The sequence below is a fragment of the Pygoscelis adeliae genome, unplaced genomic scaffold (assembly GCF_000699105.1).
Source record: "Pygoscelis adeliae isolate BGI_AS28 unplaced genomic scaffold, ASM69910v1 Scaffold122, whole genome shotgun sequence".
In the NCBI taxonomy this organism is placed as follows: domain Eukaryota; kingdom Metazoa; phylum Chordata; class Aves; order Sphenisciformes; family Spheniscidae; genus Pygoscelis; species Pygoscelis adeliae.
The window spans coordinates 2,325,935-2,334,401 of NW_008824358.1; positions in this window are offsets into that span (position 1 = coordinate 2,325,935).

Genomic DNA, 8,467 nt, shown 5'->3' on the forward strand with positions numbered 1-8,467 from the left:
CAAGAAATATTCACTTTGCAGTCAGTAAGTTGTATATTTCTTGCCAATACAAGCTTGTCATATGCAGTGCAGTTCTGTCATTTCCAACTCAGAATACTTTTGGCAGAACTCAGACTGCTTTAGTAATATTAACTGAAGAGGCACTTAAGGTTTTACCTTTGACCGCTTTTCTACTTTTTGCCACTGGAATAGGCACATGAGAAGAAAAGAGGGGCACCGGTGGGTAGTGGGGAGGAAGCTTTTGGTTTTGCTACTTATATCAAGATAAACGTGTGTCTGTTGAACTGTGTAAAATGAAAATGGCTTGTGGGGTAGACAGCATTAGGTGTGGTTAGAAGACTTAAGTCATTAAAGATTTCCCTCCTTTGACTTGGTTAATATGTAAGGCTTCTCATACGGTGAGATCCTGTATGTTCCTATTTTGTTGATGTGTGATCATGTGCATAAGATGTGTCTTAATCTTGATTTTTTTTATATATATTGCAAAAACCTTGCTAACATGCATGAATTTCATCTTGTTCTTCAAGAATAAAGAGTAATCAGAGATGAAATCGTCTCTCATTAGAAGAGACAAGTTGCAAGTGCAAAATGCTGGTTTCCTTTGAGACTGAGATTAATAGGGACAATTTGTGTTGAAAGTTGTTTTGTTTGGTTTTTTTTTTAAATGCTCATAAGGAGCATATTTACTAAGAAAGCTTAACTTTTCCTGTCTGTGTCCTGTTGCATGTTGTGTCTTGGAGCTATATGGTAGAAACTTTGCATTTGTCTGTTACAGCTGTACAAAGAACAGAATTACACAGCATATATTGAATATGAATTTTCTTAAGGAACGTTCTCAGTCTGGAGCTTGATTTCATATAGTGGACACATGTAAATATGCTTTCACATACGTGAAAACATACAGTTGATAATACATACATTGCACTATAATGAGAACAGTTTGTCTTGTGTTATTTGGGCGTTGTCCTGTGTAACTGAGCAATTGTAGAAGCTGCTTTTTTTTTTCTTTGTTCAAACAAACAAAACCCCAAAAACCCCAATCCCAAACTCAAGCTAAGCTTTTATTTGCAAAAACTAAGAAAACTTTATGGCCACTGTGGTCTGGAGGGAAGAACTGTGCACCTAAAAGCTCAGAGTACAGATTTGTTGTTTCCACGATGTATTTACTTTTTTCATTAACTTGTGCATCAGGAGCTCATAAAAGTCTAAAATGAAAACAAGACTTTAACTGTATTTCGTGAGACAAGCAGGAGTCGGTGCGTATATTCAGTTACGTGAACCTGCATAAGGTAGGAATGGGCATATCCCCTCAGTCGTGGGTCCAAAACTACCAGACACTAAAGATACGCGGGACTGTATCCAGCACAGGTTGAGGGCAATGATGACTTTGGTTATGTACCGAAGAGGATATTTTATACCGTATAGGGTCTTGTGATACTCAGTGTGTAGGAGGGAGCGTGTCAATATTAAATTTTGATGCAATTTCTCTTCCCTTGTGTAATAATGTGGAGCCAGTCATCTAAAATCATCTTTAGCTGTTTAAAGAGGTTTTAACTTTAAAAGATACGGAACATCCTTATACCTCACCGTGGCTTTGTTGTATGCTGTTGGGAATACGAAGTATTAAAAAGTCAAGCGTACCTCTTATTCAGTGCTCAAGGCGAGGTATTTGGGCTTTTTGAATGTTTAGACAAATAAGGGGCTCTCACAAGAGTTAGATTTCATTATGGTGTCTTTTGAATTTAAAAAACAAACAAAAACACAAACCACAAATGACACTTTGTCCTACAAGATGCACGGTTTATGAAATGGCTGTGAGAAAGATCAGAAGCTCCTGTGTGTGGTGGTTCTCTGAAGTCTCTGCTTACATTTCCTCTGTTTTTGCATGTCACTTAAGTTTGGATTATTTAAAATGAAGATATTAAGTATTTTCCATTTTAATAGACCTAACAGTAAGATCATGCTCTGATGAGCAAGGATTAAGCAAGCAGGCGGCAAGTGACAGCAGCTCCTCTCTTTATAAATCCGTCTTGTGAATCTGGAAATGAGCAATTTTAGGCTTCTAAGGTTTCTTGAACAGAATACGTATGTCATTGCTCCTGTGTTTTCATGAATAAAGTAGGGAATATTAATGCTAACTTGGGTTTGACTATTTGACACGTATTGGAGTATCTGATTACAAAGATGGCTAAATTGTGATGAAGACTTTAGAAAAACAGGTGCTACGCAACCATTGATGTCTCCGACTTAGTCGAACGTTTGTAGGAAAAATATTGGAGCACGATACTGGAGATACTCAACTTTGACTAATGTTTGTCTGGCAAACAGTAAGTAGCAAACACTGTGAAGGCTGGATTTGCGTTTAACAGAAAGACCACTAGCTATGCAGTAAGAGTGTGAAGTTACCTTCCAGAATTAGTTTTTTCCACTAAAACACATTTTAATTGAACCATGCAAGCGTGGGACTAATTAGACTATTACAATAGTATTAAACTTGGTCTGTTGCCAAAAAAAAGTCAGTAGCAACCTTTTGTGCGATCTGAGTGTTCCATTATCTCTGTCCTCTGTTACGATTAATTTTTAAAAATGGAACTTGTTCTTGCAATCTCAGTGTAGACAAAATGTCCTTGGAGAAGCTGCTGCTGACGCTGTTCAAAATGTTTTGATTAAGGATAGGGCTGTAAGGCTTGTAAACTAGAGCTGTATGTCAAAAATGACTTAAGATTTTTGAGAACCAATTTAAATTTCCAATGGGGTGCGTGCCTCTCTGAAAACCAGTCCCTGATGGATCTGAACGCGAATGCTTGAAAGCAAGTCATTCAAAAAATCCAGTGGGTTGCTTTTTAAAGAGGCTAGAAATGCACGCAGCCTTTCAAAACTCCTGTCCTCGAGACTTGTGTGAAAGTTGTATGTGCGTCTTGGAATACTCTGTATGTGCTGCACCCGTGCTGGGCAACACTTGTTCTGTGGAAACACTTTCTTCGTGGAAATGTTGTACAGGATTGTCTTTATATGAAAGTTTGCAAATTTATACTATGGGTATTTTTACTGAAATTCCATATAAATTTTGTATTTATGATCTTCCTGTAGTTAGTTTTCATTTTCTCAGTGTGTAGATGGCTCATCTGTGTAATTAACAAAAGATTATTTTTTTAATACTGATCTTCCAATCGGTGATAGAGGTTGTGACTTGCAAAGATTCCGTAAGCTCTAAACCAAACCTGCACATCAATGAACTGCTTCCTTCTTGCATGAGTGGAAAAAAAGCTTGGAAGAAGCATACGTAGGTCGAGGGCTTCACTGTCGTAATTCTGGGCTGAGCAGTACGCTCTTGAGGGTATAAAATGCAGCCGGGGCGCAAATGCAGGCTGCCGGGCAGAACAGTGTGACTCTGAACCCGTGGAGGCTTCACCTCTGTACCTCTGTGTTAGGTTAGTTCTAACTAACCGAGAAAGCCACTAACTCCGCAAATTGTGCGTGCTAACTCTTGTCTGGGATTTGGAGGACGGCAGTACGTTCCTCCCCGCTGGTGCGGTCAAAAAGAAGTGTACAGATCTAAATGGCGCGTCTTCCGATGGTAGTTCACAGCGAGCAGGCATTGCTAAAGAAACGGGCCTTAGGGCCGGGTCTGCTGCGGGGAGAAGTGACTACCGGGAGCCACCGCTGCAACGTATTTGGATGACGTGAACAACTACAGATCCATTCTCTTCAGGAGAGTTTCCTGAACTGCCTTTCGCTGTGGACAGAACCGCTGCATGGGTTGGATGATTTACCGTTCACTTTTTGGTTTTCTTCTTTTCCATTGCGTTGATTTCCCGATGTAAAGTTGAAGGGGGGATGGTATCGAATGAAGCCCTTGCGAGTATTTTGTTGTCTTACTATTTAATCAGCTGCTTCTTGTTCTGTCTCATGATGTGAGAATATGAAATTTTCCCCGTGGAAACAGGCAGATGGAATACTACAGGCAAAATCTGATCGGGTTTTGAAAATTACTTTGTTTAAGCAATCAGACAAACGTCAGCTCTATTTTTATAGAGGAACTATGAAGATAACACTCTGATGGCTGTACTGGGGGGGTAGAAAAGCTTGAGTTTCTACCTTGGAATTTTGAACTGGACCAGCGGTAACTCCCAGCTCCGGTCAGCGGGGCTGCCGAGTAGCGTGTGCCTCCTCCTAGGAGCCGATCACACGTTGGAAATGAAAAGCTGCATGGCTTTGCAGCAGGTCTCTTGGCTGCAGTGTGGTAGTGGGAAGGAAATGGATACCCTCCTTTTCCCTTCCCTGAGTATCCCACACACACACGTGCGCACAGAGAAAACGCCAGGATGCCTGGCTTTGAAGGGCTGCCCGGGGGGAAGCGGTGCCTGTCCCTCGTGATGCTTTTGCAGCTCTTCCCAGGAGCTGCCTGCCTTTTCTCCGATTTTCTGCTTATGCTTCCACTCCTAACCCATCACGCACCAGCGGTTCGTTTGTAAGCTCGCTTGCCAGGGAACCAGGTCTGCTGATACCTTTCTTTCATTCCCTTCCCTACAGGGGAATAAAAAGTGCTGTTTTACTTTAGTGCGGACCAGGGCGACTACTTCTTTTAACCGAACATCCTTCATTTCTTTCCCCGTAGGAAAAACTCTTTAAAAACTCCCTGTGCTTTACTTTCACTTCATCTTTCCTGAGGAGAAAGGAAAGCTCCGTATTTAAACATACAGGGAACAACTGGGGATTTTGTAACCAAATATTTTCATTTAAATTTCCATTTTATATAGGAAGGCCATTTTCTTGGCTCGTTAGAATTTCTCATTGATGTTTGCTACTCACTGAGAACACTTCACCTTATAGCGTTCACAATCTGTAAATAGGTATTTTCTGACTTTATATGGAGAAATTCACAAATGCTCAGGGGGAATTTGGAAGTCAAACCAGCCACTTAGGAAAGTTAAGTTACTTGATAAAACAGCTTCGCGCAACAGTCTTGAGAAATAGGTTAATCACTGGGACATTGAAGTATTTTAATTGTATACCGCAGTTAACTTTTCCAGTTAATCTTTACTGCAGTTAACTGAAGTGAGAAAATCCCAGCTGACTCATCCTTCCCCTATGGAGGTCTTTGCACGTTGACAGGAGACAGTCGATGTCTCTCTGATCCTGCGGTAGGACGCAGCAGTTCAGACAAAACGCTGTGTGGAGATCTCCCTCTCTCTAGCAAGTAACATACGTAAGGACAAGCATGTCGTGATATTTCTTAGAACACTTCTTTGGCTTTTGATTGGAGCGCTTTCTAGGCCAGAAGTTGTGTCTCTGTGTTTAATAGCCCTCTGTGGGGTTTTTCTCCCGGAATTTGTGATACCTTTTTTTTGAGCTGAAGTGCAAAGAGCTTCCTTTGCAGAGCCTGGTTCAGCCGAGCTCCGGTTACGTGACAGGGTTCTCCGTTGGTAATTCCCCAGTGGCCTGCCAAAGGAACAAGTGAGAAGCAGTAGGTATGGGAGAGGATGATAACGCTACCCTGATTGTGGGGGTTTGTTGTTTTTTTCCTATGCCCTAATCGCATCTGAACGTCTCAATTGAATTGCGCGTTGACTCTTATCAGCGAGGTTTGCCGTGGCTGCTTGGGCAAACTCTTTGCTGTTAAGTCAGATGCTGTTCTTTTGCTTCAAAGTTACGGTTCAGACAGCTGATGTCTCATTAAGCAGCCGGAGGAAGCCTCTCATCCAGAGAGATTCGTTAAAATGAGAAGCCAATTACTTGGACGGAAGCCATGTCAGAGCCGGTCTGTATGCCTGTTGCGACAGGACAAGGTGGAATGGCTTTAAACTAAAGGGGGCAGATTTAGACTAGATATAAGGAGGAAATTTTTTATGCTGAGGGTGGTGGAACACTGGCCCAGGTTGCCCAGAGAGGTGGTGGATGCCCCATGCCTGGAAACATTCAAGGTCAGGTTGGACGGGGCTCTGAGCGACCTGATCTAGTTGAAGATGTCCCTGCCCACGGCAGGGGGGTTGGACTAGATGGCCTTTAGAGGTCCCTTCCGACCCAAACTATTCTATGATTCTATGTCAGTGTCAGATGTGCTGGGGAGACGTTGGCTGCGCCCTCCTGGGGATTACACCCCTAAGAGGCCAGTTAGTCCTAGTTCAGCAGCAGGTTAAACTTCTTGTTTTGCCTAGTCTTGCTTCCTTTGTGCCGATACCGGCACCTTCCACCGCACCCCAGCTCATAAACCGGCCAGCGGTGGTGGTGGGGGGGGTGTACTGCTGGAATAGAGGAGTCCCCAGCTCCTGGCGGACTCGTGGGCTGTGGAGCTTCCCAGGGCACGTTGGCTGGGCAGCAGCAAGAAGCCAGCACCCCCCACCCCCGTTGGGCTTTGGCGTGTGGTTGGCATATTTGGGGGGGATCCGCAAAGGGTGGTGTGTGAGCAACTTTGTGATAGGGGAGGGAAGAGGAACTTTTAGCCTGAGTGGACAATAATGACCAGTAAAGTAAAAGCAGTCTGATAGCGTCTGAATATGGCAAATGAACATACAAGTGGAGAGAGAGAAAGATCAAGGTAGGAAGTGTTTTGAAGAGCTTAACTCTTTTTTAAAGTGAATATAGACATTATAAAAGGGCGGGGGGGGGTGTTTCACAGTGGTGAAACAGTATCGTTACCTTCAGCAATTTTTGTGCAACTTTCCAACATTAAAAGCTTTTGAATTCATTAAGGCTGAACTCAGCTGCACGTATTAAAATGTTTAGCTAGTGTGCAGTGCTTACTGTCTCCTGCTCTAGGATAAATACCTGGTTTTAGCACAGGCGATGCAAACGTCAAATAAATGAAAGCAGACGTGTCCCCACTTCTGTGCTGGGAGCACAGAGAAACGTCAACGTTAAGCCAGTTTGCGTTTAAATTGTGTCTGACACTGATGTGTGATAAATGCCTCATGGTGTAATTGTATGTACGTTGATATTCATTTCCAGTAATTCCTCCCATGAATATTCTGACCGCCTAGAAAAATGACCCCCTACGCACCCTGTAATCTGAGGTGCCCTCATCTGGGAAAGCAGTTAGAGAAATAGCTGCAAATCTCTCAGTGCCATCGTTCTCTTCAAATCATTCCTGAGACCGAGCTTCCAGCTGGCACCATCCTTCCTGCCTCAGCCCCCGAGATATTCCTCCAAAGATATTTGGCAGTCTCCTTTGAATCTTAAGCATTTTTCTCGCTCTTTGCAGAGAATTGTGTTCCTAGTTGTTATTTATAAACCAGCAGCAAGGAAGCTGGCTGTGGTTTTCACAGAGGTGTATGTATATTTAACTCGATGTTACCTGAATTCTTCGGCCTTGCTGAAGAATGAAAAAATCAAGTCGCTTAAAGCCCAAAATTACTGAAGGCAGCGATGCGCGGCCGTACTAATGTGGCATTGCGTTTCTGCCTCTCACTGCACCACAGATAATGAACAGTGAGGAAAATACGGGCTCTCTGGTTTGCTTGCGCCAGAGAGGTGTGCGGTGAGCGGGGTGCACGCTGCTTTGCTCCTGTGCACGCTGCAGAGTCTGCCACATCTTGCACTATGCTTTGGGGGATTTCTTTCCAATTAAGGTCTCGATTTCTCCTTTCTCCCCAAAATCTGGTTTTAATAAAATGTCATTGTTAATAATTGAAATGTGCACAGCTGGAAAACTGAATTATATACATACACGATATACTTGTACGTTTTCCCTGTCAAACAAATACAGTATACCTGTTGGAAACGGTGTATATTTGTTAAATTTTAAGTCAAGATTCAATCAAGAAATCTTAACCGATTCTGTTACACTTTGGATGAGCGTCATCTGGTTGATAAGCTAGTTTTACTTCCAGCTGGTGAGTGCATCTGACTTCGTAACATTTTAAGAATAACGAGCTCTCTCTGGGATGCGGAGTTGGAATTACCTTAAAATTGGGAGCCATTTGCCTGAGGACATACTAGATGCCCGAGCTGGCTGGCAGCTGGGTCCCTGCAACTTGACTCGGTACCCAGGATTTTAATGGAAGGAACTGGACACTCGCTTGTGTTAGGTGTTGTCCTAAAGGCCAGTCCAGGCTGGGACCCGCTTTTATAAATGTCTAAATCAGGATTTTGCTTTTTGGACATAAACAGTATCTTTCTTGTCTCAGTCTCCTGGATATTTTGGATGATAAAGGCGTACGTGAGAGACAGTACATTCCTCTTAGTGCAGGTTTAAGTCATGCTTGCTGCACCTGCATATTTCTCTCCTTGCTGATTAATTGTCTATCTTTTTGCCATACTTTATTCCACTATGTTCTAGGTTGGCCCTGACCGCATGAAGTAAAACGCGGTGCTGAAGTCCGATATGACACAAGAAGTTGGTGTATTTTTTCTGGTATGTAGGTAAGTCGAATCCTGATGAGGTCCCGTATTAATGATTTACAGACAAAAATACAGAGCTTAAAAGAGAGGGAAGTAGGAATAAACTAAGCCTGTGAGATCTGCAAAC